A 20219-nucleotide genomic window follows, 5' to 3' on the forward strand; every position below is an offset into this window, starting at 1 on the left:
AAGCGTGGTAGAAAACCTCACATTCTTGCTCTTTCTTTTTAAAGGAGGTTAAAAATGAATGCTTTGTAAACATTACACAGGACCCAGGACATTCATGCATAAACAAAAAGATGAAAGTGGAAGAAATCTTAGGGATCATTTACTTCAAACTACTCTTTTTTCAGATGAAATAACTGAGGCCCAGAAGGATAAAGAGATCAGCCTCAGATTATTATACAGCCAAATAGCAGAAACAGGCTAGAACCCAGGTTCCCTCATTCCAAAAGCCTCATCGGATTATAGTCCTATGAGCATTGATGTACAGTTAGAAGGACCTTGTCTGACTCCTCTCATTTGGCAGATGAAGAAACAGATCGAAAGGCAAAGGGACCCACCCAGGCTCACATAAATGGTAAATGGGTAGAAGGACTTACTTTCAGATCTTCCTGACATTTAGAATTCTACTGGACCTCACTCAATGCTGCCTTTCCATTTTTTTTTCAATTTAAAAAAATTTTATGTATGCGTGAATATATACATACACAGACATATTATGTATATAGATATGTGTATATATATGTGTGTATATATGTGTATATATACATACATATACATATATACACATACATACACATAGTGTATTAGTGTGTACATATACCCACACAGAGACACACAGGGATAGAGCAATAGTCTTGGAATCAGGAAGAATCATCTTCATGAGTTCAAACCCATCTTCAGACATTGCTAGCTGAGTAAACCCAGCTAGGCAGGTTATTCAACCTTATTACCCTCAATCTCCACATCTATAAAACGAGCTGGAGAAGGAAATGGCAAACCCCTCCAGTATCTTTGCCAAGAAAACTCCAAATGTTGTCATGAAGAGTTAGATGTGATTGAAATTGATAATATTCACACACCCCATCTCATTTGGTGCTCATAACCATCCCACGAGGAAGGCATTTCAGGTATTAATAGCATTAATCCCCTGTGTAGCCCCGAAAGCCAAAGCAGGTGAGCTGGAAGAGATGGAGAAAAGTCTCATTCACCCCACCAAACTATTTATATCTTTGTTTGATTCATCCAGGAAGGAAGCAAAATTCATGAGCCCTGATGCCCTTTAAACTAAACTAGATTATAGCCTGAAAATTTTAACTTGAGCAGAAAAGAACATACTTATGCATGTCATAAATTCATTGCAGGAAATTAAAAAAAAAGAACTGATATCTGAGTTAAGAAAAGCATGGTAGAAAACATCACATTCTTGCTTTTTTTTTTAAAGGAGGTTAAAAAAAAAAAAAAAGATTAGTCTCTTTTTTACCCTAACGAGAGCTGCCTCCAATTAAAATAAAAGTCCTGGTGATTTTGTTCATGATCTATTTTCCTGAGTCAGATCTGGAAGGAGCTGGAGGTTGGATCATGTGAAGCAGACTCTTTGTCTCTCCAGAACCAATTTCATGTAGCATTTTAATTAATACAAAAAGACCCCACTAGATTCATTTTGTGACCCAGGTAGCCAAAATATGGAGAAGTAAGAACTCTGTGTGGGGGCAATTAGGTGGCGCAGTGGATAGAGTCCTGAAGTCAGGAGGACCCGAGTTCAAATCTGATCTCAGACACCTAATATTTCCTAGCTGTGTGACCCTGGGCAAGTCACTTAACTGCAATTGCCTCAGCAAAAAAAGAAAAAAAGAACTCTGTGCACATTCTAATCAAATATAAGAATGTTCCAAATCACTTATAAGAACAATTCAAATTTGAGTAAGTGATGTTCTTCTACTTAGCCGGCAAATTGGCAAAGACGACAAAACCTGGAAATAGTTACTGTTGGCGTGATGGCGGAAATACAGGCAAACTAAAAACATTTGGAACTATGGGTTTATCTGGCCATTCTACAAAACAATTTGGAATGATGCTAGATGATTGCGAATTGTTCATAGCCTCTGACCCAAAATTCAATTGCTAGGTAGACAGCCCAAGGTGGTTTGATAGATAATCAATATATAACAAAATTTGGGGGGCAGAGTTATTTGTGATAGGAATGTAGATCTAAAATGGGTTGATTTGGGATTGTCAATTGATTGGGAATGCCAGAATCAACACCCTGTATCTCAGTCTTAGAAATGAGACATACAAGGAAGTCACCAGATTTGGAATCAGAGGATCTGAGGTTCAGATTCTGAATCTGGCACTTATTTGTTCGACTCTGGATAAATCACTTACGATCTTAGTTTCCTCATCTGTGAAATGAGGGGACTGGATTGTCTCACCTAAAGTGCTTTCTAACTCTGAATAATCCTATGAACTGCTGCAGATTGCAAAGCACTTTGAGCACAATGACCCCAACTGTGGGAATGAAAGCCACTCAGTTCAGAGTGGTTGTAAGGGCTGATTTTTGGTGCCAGAGAAGAATGGAGGATATGGTAGGGGGAGGAGGAAGAAAATGCATATAAGAAGCACAAAAGAGATTTTTTGAAAAGGCTTAGGGACTTTGTATATAGATGTGCATGAGTAATGTGATCTCTCCAGGAAGTTTGTTTATGAAAAACATGGTTACAGCACGGAGAGGCCTTGTTGCTACAAACAATTACACAATGTCATTCATGAGCATTAACCTGCAAAAGGGAAGTGATTTTTGCTCCAGCACACAGCAGGTTTTCCAGGGAGAGAATCACTCTTGTACCATCCTCATCACAGGTGCACTGGGGCACACATGTATGTGCACACACACACACACACACATTCATGCCTGTTCAATGCTACCCTGGGACTCTGAAAGCCCCAGTTCCCCATCTCTCTTCACCTTGCCCCAGTTCACCTTCTTAATCAGCTCAGGAAGAAATTTCAACAAAACTCTTCCTCTGGTCACCGATATCTCTGGGAACCAAGTCCATTAAGATATTTCTGACCTCTGCTGAGGCTATTTTGAATGTCTGGTGTACAGGAAGGAACTGATAAAAATAGGACTACAATGCCCCAACAGACAGACTGGCAAAGGTCTCGACAGTGATTGATGGTTAAATAGACAAGCAGGTCCTACATTTTAACAGCTTTTGAGAGAAGAGGAAAAGGGGGGAGGGTGATTCCCTATATTGCCTTCCCCACAGCCTATACAGTTGTGTGTATACATTCATCTGGCTCTTCCCATAGATTTTCCTGAAAAGGATACGTTTTTTGTCTGTCTGTATATATGTTGGGCATTTCCTCTCTTATCCACTCATTTTGAGGGCACAGTGCCTTTGCTCTGACTGTGAATTTTTAGTGAACGAGTATTCATTTAACAAGCGTTTATTAAGTGCCTGATATATGCCAGGATTTGTGCTAGGGATATAAATAAATTTAATAAATGCCTTTTACTTGATCATTATTAGTTTCTATCTAGAAATTATGGTCCAATGGAGTGACTGAGGCGGTAGTCTGTAAACTTCCCCTCACTAGAGCATAAGCACCTGGAAAGCAGAAGTCTTTTTTTTTTTTTTTTTTAAATATTTTTTGTTTTACTATTCTTTATTTATATCCTAGATGATGCGACACAAAGAAATCAATAAATGGTCCCTGTCCTCAGGAGGCATAAATTCAACAGCAAAGAGAAAGAGGGAGCATATAGCTATATACATTTTGTAGGAAAACAAATGCAAATTTTATATTCAACATGAATATAACAAAATTTAGGTGAGAGGTATTAACAGGGGACACGATCAGAAAAGACTTTAAATAGGTGACATTTGAGCTAAATGAGGGGAAAAAAGGATTCCAAGAAGCAGAGGAAAGATTTGTAAGCTCAGATTCCAAAGGACATTTATAGATAATTACATCATTGAGAGATAATGTTACATAGTCGCTAATGGGCTGTCCTTGGTGTCTGAAGACTTGGGTTCAACCTGTGAACCTGGACTTCATGCCCTCAATATACTAGCTGAGTGATGGTAGGCAAAATATTTACCTCTCAGTGTTCCCAAGAAATTATTGAAGATGTTATGGTAAGGACATATGATCTGCAGAGATAGCTACACTATATATTCCCTACCAAGGGTCCTCAAACTTTTTAAACAGGGGGCCATTTCACTGTCCCTCAGACTGTTGGAGGGCTGGACTATAGTAAAAACAAAAACTTTGTTTTGTGGGCCTTTAAATAAAGAAACTTCATAGCCCTGGGTGAGGGGGATAAACGTCCTTAGCTGCTGCCCACAGGCGTAGTTTGAGAACCCCTGCCCTAGACCAATGAAATCACAGATCAGGAACAAAATAAATATGAAATTATTAGACAGATATATTTTTAAGCCTGATAGGGTAACAAACATAGGGATGACTAACATCAAGCAAGAAGTCTGAGAGCTGGTTATGGAAAGTAAAAGACCTGGATTCAAATTCTGCCTCGGACACATTTTGATAATCTCATTGTCCCAGGAAACTAAGACTTAGGTGATTTTGATTACTGATTGATTTCTTTTTGAAAAATAAGCTAAAAACCAGGTTTAAATCTATTTTAGTAGAGAATTTTATTATAAGAAGCTGGTAACATGACAAGACCAGCCTGATGATGATGACAACAATAACAATAACAATAACTAGTGTAAGCTTTGTGAAGTGCTTTCCATGTATTATTTCTTCTGGTTCTCAAAACAGCCCTATGAAATAGGTATCATTTTTATTCCTATTTTACAAATGAGGAAATTGAAGCTCAAAAAACTTATGTGACTTGCTCAGGATCACAGTTTTTTTTAATCTAAGACAGAAGTTAAACGCAAATCTTTCAGACTCCAGTTCCAAAAATAATATATCTATTGCTTCATCTAGCTACCTCAAAAAATCTAAAGAATAACAAATAATAACTATATATTTCTTTTTGATGTTGCATAAAATGTAACACTATGGTCTAATTGAAGGACTATTAAAATTTTGCCAATGTGTATATTTTTTCCCAATCTCTTAAATAAAATCCCCAAACCACGAAGAGAGAAAAATGCCTCTTTGGCTTTCTCTATCCTTTAAAGCCAACTCCATTAGGCTTTCAACTACTTTTAAATTATCTATCTACCTAGCTATCTCTATTCATCATGCCATCTATCTACTTATCCAAGTACCCTTTCATTCATCTATCTATTCATCCATACATACATACATCTCTATTATCTATCTACTTATTTATGTACTCTTCTATCTATTTATCTACCTGTCTCTATCCATCAGTCTATCTCTATATCTCTACTTATCTATATATGCTTCTATCACTCCGTCTTTCTATCTATATACCATCCATCTATTTACTTATCTAGGTACCCTTCTATCTCTCTGTCTATCTATCTATTCATCCATCCATCTATCTATCTTTATCATTTATCTATCTACTTATCTACTTACCCTTCTATCTACCTATTTATCTGTCTCTATCCATCTATTTCTATCCATCATTTATCTTCCATTTATCTCTCTCTATATATATATATCTATATCATCTGTCTATCTATTTATCTTTTTTTTTTTATTTAATAGCCTTTTATTTACAGGATATATACATGGGTAACTTTACAGCATTAACAATTGCCAAACCTCTTGTTCCAATTTTTCACCTCTTACCCCCCCACCCCCTCCCCTAAATGTCAGGATGACCAGTAGATGTTAAATATATTAAAATATAACTTAGATACAAAATAAGTATACATGACCAAAACATTATTGTCTATCTATTTATCTACGTACCCTTCTATCTACCTATTTATCATCTATCTATCTCTATTTATCCATCTATCTATCTGTATCCATCATCTATCTACTTATCTATGCACCCTTCCATCTATCTATCCCAAGTTTACCTAACTTTTTCCTCTGCTCCTCTGCCCTAATTCTAGCCAATTTAATCTTGGTTACAGAGTAAAGCAGCATCAGTTGCCCGAGATTCCTGGGAATGTGCCTTAGCTCTTTCTAAGGGATGCCCAGGAGGAAGGAAGATGGACTTTACAAGTGGTCTCAAAGAATTACCTTTTAGAAATGCCATCTCTTCCTCTAATGAAGGGAAGACATTTTCCCTATCATTTTCCTTCCCAAAATGGACTCAGAGTCTGATTTAAAGTACAGTAAAGTATGAAGAATATTATCAGAAATGAGGGTTTGAAAGCAGAGAATAGAACCTAACAAGCTCTCCCTTAGGTTACCTGGGATTATTCCTTATCTGTGGTGCTTATCTATAAGCCTAACAGCCTTATCATTTTTTTTTAACTTATCTAAAGTACTAGAGACTAGGGGAAAAGCCCTAACTAACTTGGGAGACTAAGGACCAAGTTTTTATGCAGTCTGTTGTCACTCACTACCCATGTAACTTTAGACTCTGGTCTTCTGATTTTTAAAGGGAAAGAGTTGAATTAGATAGGCTCTGAGGTTCCTTTTTGCTCTAGAACTGTGATCCATGAACCTTCAAAACCACACCCTTCCTAAATAAAGAAGCTCCGAATAGAGAATAAACAGCTACCCCTCTGCATGAGAAGGGGAAGGGAGTAGTGCAAATCCATGACATTGGATCAAAGTAAGAAGCTTCCTGTGTGGAAACTCCCTCCACCAATGTAGAGTGAGAACTTAAGGTCTTAGAGAATCTCTGTCACTCAGAGTGGTAACTCATCCATGGTCCCATAATAAGGGTTTGGCAGGGGCAAACACTGTGAATCTGTTGACTTCAGAGTTAGTGTTCCATTAGATATGAATGCACAAAGAGAATCTTCATGACTCCAGGTCTGGCACTCTACCCATTGCACCACCTAGCTGCCCTGCATTTTGTGATATTCTTAAAATATTTTATTCTATGTGATACTTATTGCAAAACATCAAACATCTGTTCCTGCTAGATTATAAATTTGACCCAGTCTGCAAATAAATGGTGCTCAATGAGTGTCTGTTGCTTGATTGAATAAATACTGTCTTATCTTAGCAAGCTACATTGAAAATGTAGATCTAATTATGTCACATCCATATCTAGCATCCAGTAAGAAAAGTTTGGGGGGTGGAGTTAGGAGAGATTTGACTTCACCTTGAACTTCTGATTGGACTTGCATTCTTAGTGTCTAGCCCATAGCAGGCACCTAAATGATTGATTACTAACTGCAAGACAGCCTCTGTATACTTCAGTTTTCTCATCTGTGAAATGGAGCCAATAATGCATTTACTGTACACTACACTGAGAGGTGATAACGAACAAACAAACATACATAAATGTGAGCTCTTTTTATCGTTCCCATCTTTGAGGATATTTTGTTTTCTTTGCTTCTCTTTTCTTTTTCTCTCTTGGGCAATAAGTAAATCACCAAGATGACTTACTGGGAAAATAGTATCCAAGACTCTAAAAAATCAGTGACATCAATGAGCAGAACAATGATGTAGAACTTAAGTCACAGGAGAGGAAAATAATTATTTGTGGAATTGATCACATTCATTTATGGGCCACAGAAAACCAGAGAGGTAGGGTGCTGCTGCATATGGTGGGTCACTCTTGAGAATTGAGAAGACAAAGATTCAAGTCTGGTCTCTGACACATATTGGCTGTGATGTCAGGCAGGTTATAACCTTTCAAGGATCCAGACAACTCTATTAGAGTATGTTATGAGTTACAAATGTGCATTGGTGAAGGGAATTTCCTCTGGGAATTTCTAATACTGAGGAAATCACAACTCTCTTCTACTCCCTTTCATCTCCCCCAAATCAGATATTTTGAAGGAAAAAAAAAAGAGAGAAAAATGACTCAAAAGTCATGCTGTCAAGCTGATTATTTCAACCTAGAAAAAGATCTATGTATACATGGATTTCTTTTCCCTCTGTTGAAACAAGCTAATTGAGAAAGGACAAATAAGTACCCATGTGCCCTGATACAATGGGCACCAAGATGAAGCTAACATGAGAACAAAATGGAGCTGGAAGAGCTGTGAACCCAAAGGCTAAAAAACATGTCTGAGAAGTAAAGATAGTGGGTCATTTTCCCAAAGGGAAAAAGACAAAAGCTTTCCTGCTCCCATAAACACTGGGGAATAATACCAGAAGGGATCAAGACTGTACTGGCCAACGGGATGGAAAAAATGATGCAGTCAGAGACCTTTAACATCCCCAATTTTATGCTTCTCCAGAAAAGGAGGAAGACTTTCAAGCATTTTCAACTAAACTTTCAAACTAAGATCGTCGGAAAAATTGGCCTGAGAGGAGATTAAAAAACCCCAACAACAACAAAAAACTCAGATTTCCTTTCTGTTTAGTCATTATATGAGTAATAATGAATTTCTGCATTGTACCAATGCAATAATAAATCCATCGATCAGTATCTACCATGTGCCAGGCTCTGTTTTAGACATACATACACACACACACATATACATATAATAAAATAAAATTAAAAGGTTCTTGCCCTCAGGGAGTTTATAATCTACTGGGGAACATATGTAGGCAGCTAAGTAAAATAATCTAGAGGATTAGGGCTGTTTCTCTGTGAATTAGGACAGGAATGAAAAGAGCATCTCCAAGATTCTTAAAAGCAGAGATTGTTCTACACTTTGTATTTGTGCCCGTTGCAGTACCTTATACAATATCTAACACATGGAAGGTATCTGAAAAATGCTTGTAGATTGCCTGACACAATTAATCCTGCTAGAAAACCCAAAGTCCAGCATGAAAAGCTGAAAAATCACATAGGGGTAGTGCGTTGAACGGTGGGCTACTGCTCTCCAATAAACACAACCAATGGAAAACTCTCCACCACCTGCTTGCTAAACTGTGCTTTAAGGTGAAGGCTTTCCCAAGAAGGCAGGCCAGGATGAGAGTCAAAATAGTAAATGCCTTTTCATTTTTTTCTTATTTGTGGTCATTAATAATGAATCCGATTTATTCTCTGAAGTCAAGAAAAAACAGCCTTCTAGGAGGTTAACTATTTCTCCCACAGTCACAGGAGTGATAATCCACTTTAAGCTCTGTGCCAACAGGGAAACGCGCTAAATACTGCTCCAGAACACAGACTCTACCTCTCAAATCCAGAGGGACAGAAGCAGACGACAGTGGGAGACGTGGGGCCAGTTGATGCTAAAGACAGGCCTGGGATGGGGGAAACAGGAGAGGGGGAGCCGAGCCTGGGTCAGTAGCAGATTCTGATAAGATATGAAGCAGTGAAATGGGTCTGGATTGTTTCAACTGGTTAGGGCACTGGTGTGATGTTGGTATTTGAGTGAACTGGAGGCTGGGAAAGATCGAGGAGGACCAGACAGCAGCTAATGAAGCTGGGAGCACTGGGGGTGAGAGGGGAAGGCTGAACATGGCAAATTGGGGGCAGAATGGCCAATACACATGCAAGGACTGTACCAGAAGCTCCAGGAGCTGGGAAACTAGTGTAGGCCTTCTGCACACACAAAGGAGAGGAGGAAAAGAGAAATAAAGTTGAAGGGAGAAATAGCCCCTAGAAGGATTGTTTGGTTAAAATAAATATAGGCCTATGTAGTGGAAATCCTTTCTTTTTCCCTCCTTTTTCCTTCCTTATTCGTTTTTTCTTTCCTTTCTTTCCTTCCTTCCTTCTTTCTTCCCCTCCTTTCCTTCTTCTTTTCCTCCCTCCCTTCTTTCCTTCTTTTTTCTTTCTTCCCTCTCTCTTGTCTTCCTTCCTTCTTTTCTTCCTCCTCTTCTTTCCTTCTTTTTTCTCTTTTCCTTCCCTCTTTCCTTTCCTTCCTTTTTTCAATTTTCCCTCCCTCTTTCCCTTCCTTCCTTCTTTTTTTCCATTTTCCCTCCCTCTTTCTCTTCTCTCCTCTTTCCCTCCCTTCTTCCTTGCTTTTCTTCCTCCCTCCCTCCTTTCCTGCTTTCCTTCCTCCATCCCTCTTTCCCTACTTCTTCCCTCCCTTACTGCTTTCCTTCCTCTCTTCTTCCTTCCTACTTTTCTCCCTACTTTTTTCCTTCTTCTCTTCCTCCTTGCCTTTCTTCCTCCCTTTCTCCTTTCTTTCCTCCCTCTCTTTCTTTCTCTCTCCCTTCCTTCCTGACATTTCAACAGTCATCAGTGCCCAGGAGATCTAGTAACTGTCATTATTTCTTTAAAAAGTAACTCTCTGTCCAGTCTGCTTAGAACTTAATCTTTGTGCTGACTTGAGAAAGGGGAAATAAGGAAATGAAGGAGAAAAAAATATTGGAATTTAAATTTTTTTTAAAATAAAAGGCGTAAAACTATCTTTACATGTAATTGGAAAAAATAAAATATGATTAAAAATTTTTAAAAAACCTTAATCTTTGCTTCTATGTAGTTTCCTGAAATTTTTGTTTTATCTGAAGGGCTTATGTTGGCCGCCAAGGGCAGAATTAGTGTAGAAGTTGCAAAGACCCAAAGCTAGAGTTGAGGTCAGAAAAATGTCCTGATACTTTGAGTTGGCCCAGTGTGGCCTGAGCTACCTTCAGATGCACAGGGGCTCCCTTTTTCATTGTGGAGTAGGAAAGTTAACATGTACATTCATGAGGGATGATGTATTGTGGATCCTTGCTCAGAAACTGAGATCCACTAACTCTGAGGTCTCCTCAAATCCAGGCAGAAATTCTATTCACTAAATTCTGTGTAAGATATAATATACCCCTGCTAACTATGGAAACCAATAAATCATACTGAAGAATGGATTAAAGTATTTTACAAAACTGAATTTATCATTGATGACAAATTGAATTTGGGGTTCTGATAGCTTGCTCCTTGCTTACATTTATTTTATTTTATTTTTTTTTTTTGGTGGAGGTGATCTCCCAAGAAGGGAATGCAATATTTGGTTGGAACCAAAGATTTTGTTCCAGGGGAACATAGTTTTCTTTAAGAGTCATGACTATGAGGAAAATTTGTGTCTTAACATAATTTTCTTACTGTATGTTCTCTCATACTTTGGAGAATGCAGGACTTTTTTTTTAAATGATGATAATGAGCATTTTACAAAGCAATTTGTAGTTATCATTCAGTTAACCTATACAGCATCTCCACAGGGGAGGTCTGTCCTTGTCCCTTGATAATGAAGATAAGAAAACTAAACTACAGGGTTGGTTTTTTTTTTTAAACCTTACCTTAGGGAGAGGCTTTTAGGTTTTATTTTTTTCTTGTTGTGTTTTGCTTTGTTTTTTTTTCCCTTTGTGATGGGGAAACGAGAAAGAGAAAAAAAGAAAAGGAAGGAGAAAATAGTGGAGGAGAGGAAAGGGAAGGGAAGGACTGGAAAGTAAGGGAAGGGAAGTGCTGAGAAGGGAAAGAAAGAGAAGGACTGGGAAGGGAAAAGAAGGACTGAGAAGGGAAGGGAAGACCTGGGAAGAAAAGAATAGGCAAGGGAATTAATTTATAAAATTCTCTCCAGTCTCATGAGTATTCAAAAGAAAAGCTAGACTAATAAGAGCCATAATTACTTAGTCCAGTGATTAGTTGCTATTAATATTGGATATTAGTTGGGGGGACCATAAGCATCCCAACACATTGTTTCAAGTATAGCTTTAGGATAGCACTATATAACACCAAAAACAAAACCAGCATTGTTCCTTAACATGAAGCAAGCCAGGCTTACACCCTCTGAAGTGTACCTTCCTGCTCTCTGTAACTGGGGAGTTCTACCTCTAGTCCCTAAAAGATGCCTCCAGTTCTATTCCTAGTAAACTTTTCTTCCAGTGCAGCTTTTGTAAAAATCATCAAAGCACTTTTTCTGGGGGCTCTTCAAACAACGGCTTCCCTCCCAGCAACACAGCCAGCATATCAAAACCTACTGTCCTCTGCAGGTCCCCTTGGAGACACCAGCCAGCAGCCCGGTGCCACAGGCTGCCAAGGAGAGTGCATTAGACTCTTACAACAAAAGCATCCAAGTAGACCTGTTTTGCAGACTGATTAATAGAAACAAGCTCGGAGGACTAATCACAAGTCGAGCCCTGTTTTGCAGATTAATAGAACAAAGACACATGAGAGCAGGGGAGGTTACAGCACCGGAATACAAATAAGCAAAGGTAGACACTGAGCTTCACTCGGCTGAGAGTCATCATCGCACAATACCAGGTCATATCACCTGAACCTTGGGGCATCATATCCAAGGATGAGCCTGATTTTGGCTCAGGAAGAGATCCCAGCTTCTCAAACAGCCCTCTCAAAGTAGTCCATCTGTGTTCTACCTCCATGTGGCATCCTGTTCCCAAATGGAGAGAAATCTCTCCAACAGGATGCAAAGTGTCTAGATATGCCCTAGGAATCATAGAAACATAGAGTATCAGACTACAAAGGACTTTAACCTCAGGACATGGAATGTCAGTATCAGAAAAGGTTTTAGAGATGCTCTGTTCTTAGCCACCTTCCAACTCCCTTTTTCTTTTTTGTTGAAATTGGGGTTAAGTGATTTCCCAGAGTCACACAGCAAAGAAATGTTAAGTGTCTGAGAACAGACTTGAACTCAGATCCTCCCTGACTTCAGGGCTGCTGCTCTATCCACTGCACCATCTAACTGCCCCTTTTTAATTTTTTTTTTGGCTGAGGCAGTTGGGGTTAAATGACTTGCCCAGGGTCCCAACTCCCATTTTAAAAAGGAAAAAATTGAGTCTTAGAAAGGGGAAGCGTTTGCCTCAAAATCACACAACTAATTCAGAGAGCTGGGAACAGATTTCTGATCTCCATTCTATTTCAGCTCATAATAGGCAAATCCCCATGTATTTATTAAAGTCAACATTCCTGTGGTTTGAGCTGTTGATAGCAATGGCTATATCCATAGGCAAAGGAGGAATTGACACGTTTCAGTTGAAAGGACCAGTCCCTGTTTTGCCGCCTAATTGATATTCCTAAGGCATCCATATTATTACTTCCTTGCTCGAGAAGCATCATTGGCTCTCTGTTGCCCCCAAGATACATTTCATAGGAATATAAAGTCCATCAAAATGAGGGTCCATATTTCTCCCCACATTGCTCCCAACCAAAGTGGATGTTATCTTTGCTACTGCCGCCATGCCTTTGCTGAGGCTGTCCCCAGTGGCTGGAAGGTTCCCTCCTTATTCCACCCCCTGAAATCCTTGTCTCCCTTCCAGGAGCAGCTCAGAATGCCTCTCACTGGAGTTCTTCCCTTATTATTAGGGATCTCTTCTGATCCCCAGAAACTACTGAGTGAATGCTTTATACTTGCTTAACTATGTTCATGCTTTGTGTTCCTACAGAATGTGGGACACTATGGATTCAAATCTTCTCTCGGATTTTTCTTCTCTGGGTGATTATGGGCAAGTCCACACTTTCCTTATATGAAAAATGGGAGAGGGGTGAACTAGATGGCCTCTAAGTTTGCTTCCAGTTCTTGATCTACAAGAGAGTCTGCTTCCATTTTTGTCTTTGTGCATTATAAGTGCTTAATAATATCTACTGAGTTGATCTTAACAGCTCTTTAATTAGCTAAGTCTTATTCTTTTGATGACTCAAGTTTCCTCTAACATTTTATGATTTTATATATATACATATACTGTATATGGATAGATGTAATTATGCATATGGATTGTTAAAAGCAGCTAAGTGGCCACAGTGCCCAGAATCATGGGCCTGGAGTCAAAAGATTTGAATTCAAATATGGCTATGTGATCTAGAGCGTTACTTCATCCTGCTTGTCTCAGTTTCCTAAACTGTAAAATGAGGTGGAGATTCCAGTGATTTTCAAAAAAAACCCAAACCCCAATGAGGCCACAAAGAGTCAAATACAACTGAAAAACAACTGAGCAAGAATAGGGACTGTATCTGATCAGGCCACAGACAAGAACGAGCATGAGAGCATGAGAGACAGGATGTTCAGGTTTATAAGATTTCGATTTCTAATGGGACCTTTAAATCACTGGTTCAAGCATCTCTGATGCTGATTTAAAAAACAAAAACAAACAAAAAAAAAACAGAAGACCAAAGAAATTGAGCCCTTTGTCCAAGAATTAATGGATGGCGAGTATGGGTTTAGGATCCAAAGTCAGGTCTTCCTCCTCCAAACCTAGCGCTCTATCACTCTAGTCCTAGTTTTGATAGTTCTGAGTCTCAATTTCCTCATATGTAAAAAGAAGAAGCTGAATGAGATGATCTCAAGGAGTAACTTGCAGCTCTAACATCATAGTTCCAAGGAGGAATAAGAATAACTTCTCAAACTCCCCATTTTAGTTTGTTTACTGAAATCCATTTTTCAAACATGGGTACTATGGCTTTAATTAAAAAAAAAAAGTTTATGCTGCAAAAGTGACTGTCACTTTCACATCCCCCCCCCAAAAAAAAAACCAAAACTGTTTATAAGTTCCCTACTGCCTCTTGGATAGACTACTCAGACTGACATTTAAGAGTCACCCGTCCATAATGAGCTTCTCTTTTGTTTCATTATGATTTGATTATTCTTTATTTTAAATTAATTTTTATTATTAACAATAATTGTCAACAAATACAAAAGTAAAATGTGCAAAAAACAAGACATCTGTATAAGAAACTGAGACTTTTGTGTTTAACATTGTTAACAACTAACAATATTACTCTCTTCTGCTTTTTTGTTTACTTCTTTGTTTTCTCTCATGTAAATTTAAAATGTTTATTGAAGCTCGGTTTTGGTATCTGTCACTACCCATCATCTCACTTTCCCTCCCCAGTCCCACAGAAGTCCTCCTTTGTAACAAATAGGAAGAAAAGAAACAACCATTTATTAAGTACCTACTATGGGCCAATCTGCCAAGTGCTTCACAAATATCACATCTGACTCTCACAATGATCCTGGGAGACAAATATTATAATTATTCCCATTTTATAGATGGGAAAACTGAGATTAAATAGAAGTGAAGTGACTTGTTTATTGTCCCACAGCTATTGAGGATCTGAGATCACATTTGAACTCAGCTCTCTAGGACTCCGGGTCCAGAACTCTGTACACTACAGTGTCACTTGGTTGCCTAAAATTTTTGGTTTAAAAATTACATACAAATATGTAGAATCAAACAAAACAAAATGAATACATCTATAATGGAATAGAGGTTTCAAAATAAGACTTATACTCATCTACCTACCTTTCTCTATATCTCAGAACTCCATTTCTCATCTCTATATCTTTGTTTAGGTTGTTCCTCATGCCTGACATGCCCTCCCTAATCACTTTTGTCCCCTTATAATTTTTATGATTTTTACATATATGCCCAGCTCTTAATACAAAGGCTGGCACATAGTAGGCTCTTAATGTACACTTGTTTATCCAAGAAGTAATAAAGCAATTGGGAGTTCGTTTGTCCCAGACGCCAGTGACCTAAATTTCTAGGCCAGAGAAAAATGGGTGAATGTGAAGATGTTTTATTGGAAATGTAATATCTCCATCTCTGTGAGTATTTATTTAACCAAGGAAAGTTTACACAGCTTGGGAGGCAAAATCCTGCATGTCTAGCTTTGCTCTGTTCTACCCCAGCCAATTCCCAGGACCAACTCTTTTTCATTCTTGTTGGCTTCTGGTTGGGGAAGCTCAGAAAAAGGCACAGACTTTGTTTATGTCTAATGCAGTCAAGGGAACAAAGGTATCTGGTTTGATAGTTTTAGGATGGGAAAGAAAGACTTTATTTCTTTTGTTATGCTTGCGTTTGCTCCCGCTAAAAACCTGAATTATTATCATACTGATTTAGTCCTCAGAGAAAAGAAGTCTTAGATTCCCCAGAGATGCCCAAGACTTTAAGAGAGAGGCAGCATGGTTACAGTGAAGAGAAGTAGCTTGGGCTTAGAATCAGGAAGGCCTCAATTCAAATTCTGACCTTGGAATATATAAGATTCATGATACTGGACCATGAGTATTAAGCTATACTGGTAGTGTTAAATCCAAATAAAAATGGATGGGTTCAAATGCTATCTCTGATGCTTATTTCCTATATAATACTAGGCAATTCTCATCTGTAAAATGATTAAGTTGCTATCCACTTTCTAACACAGAGAGGATACATTCAAGAGGCAAAAATCAGACTTTTTTTTTAAACAATGATCATTTACAAGAGTTGTTTTTTTTCCTCCTTTTTTTACTTTGAAGTGGGGAGAAAATAAATGATTATTAAGTGCAAAAGATTTTAAATAAAATAAAAAACCAAAAATATACTGAGGAACACTAGATAGCTTCCGAGTTCACTTTCACCTATCCATCTGTGATCCCAGAGGTTCAGATATCCCACATTGGGATTTTATTTGTTCCTTTTCAAATTAATTCAACTAAAAAGTACATCCCATTTCTTATAGAGGCAATTATAAGATGATACATTTAGAACCAAAAGGTATCTAAGAGTTAACTTACTGTTTATTTTACAGATGAAGAAACTGAGGTCCAGAAGCACCAAATTAAAATTCATAGAGGGATGGACATGGCAGAGCCAGCTTCTTTTATCCATAGCACTTTGCCCTTTGAAAATTGGTGATGGCAAGGCTTCTGTGTGGCCCAAAAAGCAGACCCAACTGATAAGATTCAGCAGCAAAGCTGCGACATCCCAGAATTTCAGTATCTAAGCTCCAGCTACAGAGATGGAAGTAATTGTCTCCATTTAGCTAGCCACTCAGACATTGCGATCACTTAAGTTTTTTTTCATACAGAAGGGGTTTGTCACACAGAAGAGTACTGATCACCCTATTACTCGGAAGAATGGAAAGATAATACGTCACCTCTGGTCTTTCTTCTCCCTGGCAAACCCAGTTTTGGTCTTCCTTAGTCTTTCTTCACTGTTGATTTATTGTTGATTCATCAATAATTCCTACCCTACTCCTTATTTAATGAGATCCATACTCGACACACTTTTGCAAAAGCGTCAGGTCTGAGACAGTCTGGCCCAACCAATTAATCCTGCCAATATTTTCATAGGCTCTCTTGGGTAATCTTATTCCAAACAGATACTTATTTAGACTTGTTCTTAACCACTTCCTCTGATCTGGCCTTACTTACTGGTGGGTTGGTTTCCCAGTCCCATTTCCCTTACCTTACATTTTGAACCAAAGAATGTTTCCTCCACACCTAATTATTAACAGACATTGCAGTTATTATATTAACAGATAATGCAAACTATTTTTGCTATTTGCTATCTACCCTCAGATGGATACCACATCCATGTCTTTAGAATTCAGGGTCCAATGAATACTCCCAGGATTCTTGATGAGTCATTTAGCTCTTTGGCTTGTCTTCTCTGCTCCCCAATGGCTCCCACCATCCTTTCTTCTAAATAGATTTACCCTACTCATTCTAAGTTCCTAGAATTTATAAGTAATTTCCTGGTCAATGTTTTATCTTGAACATTTCACATTGAATATATAGACCCTGTCCCCAATATTCCTTTTATTCACTGTGTGAGTGTATATGTATGTAGATAACCTTTATTAAGTGTTTCCTTTATGTCAGGGATTTGATCCTCAAATATTATTTATATTATATTATATCAAATATCATTTGATCCTCACAGCACCCTCGGTGCTATTATGATCCCTATTTTATAGATGAGAAAAATGAGGCAGGGAGAAGGTAAGTAACTTGCCCAGGATCCCAGAGCTTATAAACAACTGACCAAGGATCATTTTGACTCTGGGTCCAGCATTCTAACCATAGCCCCACCAGCTGGTTTCTCAGTTCTGCTATTCTATTTCCATATTTGACCTCCAAATGGAAACAATTTTGAGGGGATGACTAGGTCCTTAAATTGTGTCTAATCTAACTTTATCAACCACATTGTCTTTGGCATTCTTGCTTCTGTCTCCAGCAACCAGCAAGTTTATACAATGGAAAATGCCCTCCAAGTTTTCCGTAGAATAAAAGACAAAAGGAAAACTACTGGAGCTCTGGCATAGGGGAAGGAGAACTGTACAGAGCTCCGAGCCTTCTTCATGCCTAAGCTGCTGGGAGAGTGCCAGGCCCTGCCTTCAGCAGCACACACTGCCTGTACTTCCTTCTGGGTGCTGGTGCCCAGGAGCCGCGATCTGATTTGCTCATTGTGCTTCAGTGAAGGGAAACCACATGGAACCAAGTGCATCTAGACTGGCAAAGCATTCACCACTCTGGACTAGGGCCAACCGGGAGAGAAGCAATGACCTCACTTTGGGGGCACGTTGATAAGCAAAACTTTCACCATGAAAAATATTCTCTCCAAAGTTAGTGCTGTTCTGTCTAAGCGAAAGGACGTATCCTTCCTTTCTGTCAATAAGTGATAAGGTAAGCATTTTTTGTGGGGGGGAGCAGAGGGGAATCTCTCGAACATTGGTTGGTAAATGTCTACTGTGTTGAAGCAAAATGTATTAATGGGAGGACATGGGAGAGAGAGGGAGAAAGAAAAATAGGAGAAAAAGGAGAAAGAAGAGAAGGGAAGGAGGGAGATAAGAAAGACAGAAGAGAAATGGAGAAAGAGAAAGAGAAAGAAGGGAGGGATAGGGAAAGAGATGAGAGAAAAGAGGGATTTGAAAAGGAGAAAAACAGACAGAGAAAGAAAACTCTGTCTCTGAAGTAAAATATTTTATTCACCAACAGCCAAATTAAACCTTTTCCCCATCTTTGTTACTATCACTCACTACAAAATTTTCTCAATTCATGACTTAGATCTGAAACTCATTAAATGATACTATCTCAAGAAACCATGTACATTTTTATGTCCTTTCTCTGGATCAAAGACTCTCACAATTGGAAAGGACCACCATGGCTGTCTAGATATCTGAAAGCTCACTATAACTAGCAGTCTACCCCATAACACCACCCTTAGAAATGGTCCTTCAGCTTTTTCCTTAGATTCTCTAATGAGGTGAGATCCTTTATCTCCAGAACAATTCATTGATTTCAAGAGAGCTCCAATCATTAGGAAAGTCATAGATTCATAGGATTAGAACTGAAAACACTATTAAGGCCATGAAGTCTAACACCCTCATTTTTTGGTTTAGGAAACTGAGACCCTGATATGATAAGCACTGTGGGTCCCACAACTAGTAAATGCCTAAAGTGGAAGACATGACAATTCTTCTCTCTCTCTCTCTCTTTCTCTGTCTTTCTCTCCCAGCTTCTGTGTGTGTGTGTGTATATATATATATATATACACTGAGCTGAAATCTGTCCCTCCACAACTTCTAACAATTCTGGGTGGTCAAGATGAGAAACGGACCCTGGATTCTTGCTCACCACAGGCATGACCTTCGAATAAAATCAAGGCTACATCTGGACTCGTCTTTCAATCACGAATTGGCTACAGGATGAAGGTGGTTTCTGTAACCACAACGGCTCCATTTCTGCCTAAATATGCATCGAGAAAGGGGATTTACCAATCCAAACATCAATAGGAGCAGGGGAGAGGGAAACCGATCAGTCTTGCTTTTTTGCTTCCCCTCCCCTCCCACCCCCAATAAACAGGGGGGCTGTTCAAAATCAAAAAGGGAATCTGACTCCCTGTGGGTTTCGGAGCCGCCAGCAGTGGAGGCATTCCGAAAGAGGTAAAAAATGTAAACAAACCCCAGAATTCAAGAGATGAGGAAACTGGGCATGGGCTTCATAATGGGGAGAGGCTAAGGCCCAGTGCCAAGGAAAATGAAATGGGAGCCTGCACCTTTTAAGCAGGACCATGTAAAAAGATCAGGACCTATTTGCTTAACACAGAGACAGAAGACCTTTTTCTGCCAGTCCCTTTCTGAACTGCTGACTTCTCCTACTGAATAAATGCCGGAATTCCTGAGAGCCTGGTACAGAACCAATATTGTTTTTTCCAGGCTCCTCGGGTGTGCACGGAGACTGAGAACTTTGGGGGTTTTGCTGAATGTGGAGATGTCGCTGCTGCTGCCGCCGCCGCTGAGACTGTTTCTTGTTCTAAAGGCCCAGTTAATTACAAAGTAAAAGTATGAAAATAAAATAAATGAGCCTCCTCGGCTGGGAACCCCATCTCCATCCCATTCGGGGAGCTGTCAATTGGTTTTCCTATTCCCACACTCGATATCGGCTGTTAATTTGCTTGCGATTTCGAGAGCTTGAAGACTGTCAGCAAAATCTATGATGCATTACAGAACTTATAATTGGAAATAAAAATGCCGGATGCTTTTGTGACAGGATAGACACCAAGACCGAATGTACGCACTGATCAGAATGGGTAGACACTAACAACCTTAGAGCTATTTGTAGGCAAACATAATTATGAACGCCACCAAGGAGCTAGCTGGCAGTTACAGTTTCGGCTCCTACAATGAAAATAAATGCATACAAAATGATGTCAAGAGATGGAACGACCCAGGGATTTTTCAGAATACAGAGCTGGGGGTGGAAGGGGACAAAGAGAGGGAACCCAGC

At 39.0% G+C, this 20219-nt stretch overlaps 1 protein-coding gene and 1 long non-coding RNA gene across 3 annotated transcripts in view; one reads left to right on the forward strand and one right to left on the reverse strand.

Annotated features, from left to right (window-relative positions):
* MPPED2 (metallophosphoesterase domain containing 2) overlaps positions 1–20219 on the reverse strand; it is a 200545-nt gene that overhangs the window by 64819 nt on the left and 115507 nt on the right. The gene's annotated exons all lie outside the window — the stretch shown is intronic.
* On the forward strand, positions 17639–19302 carry LOC116419955. Its single transcript, XR_004230281.1, has 2 exons — positions 17639–18116; positions 18949–19302. It is a non-coding gene; the product is annotated as an uncharacterized LOC116419955 (long non-coding RNA).

This window comes from Sarcophilus harrisii, chromosome 6, assembly GCF_902635505.1.
Source record: "Sarcophilus harrisii chromosome 6, mSarHar1.11, whole genome shotgun sequence".
Lineage (NCBI taxonomy): Eukaryota > Metazoa > Chordata > Mammalia > Dasyuromorphia > Dasyuridae > Sarcophilus > Sarcophilus harrisii.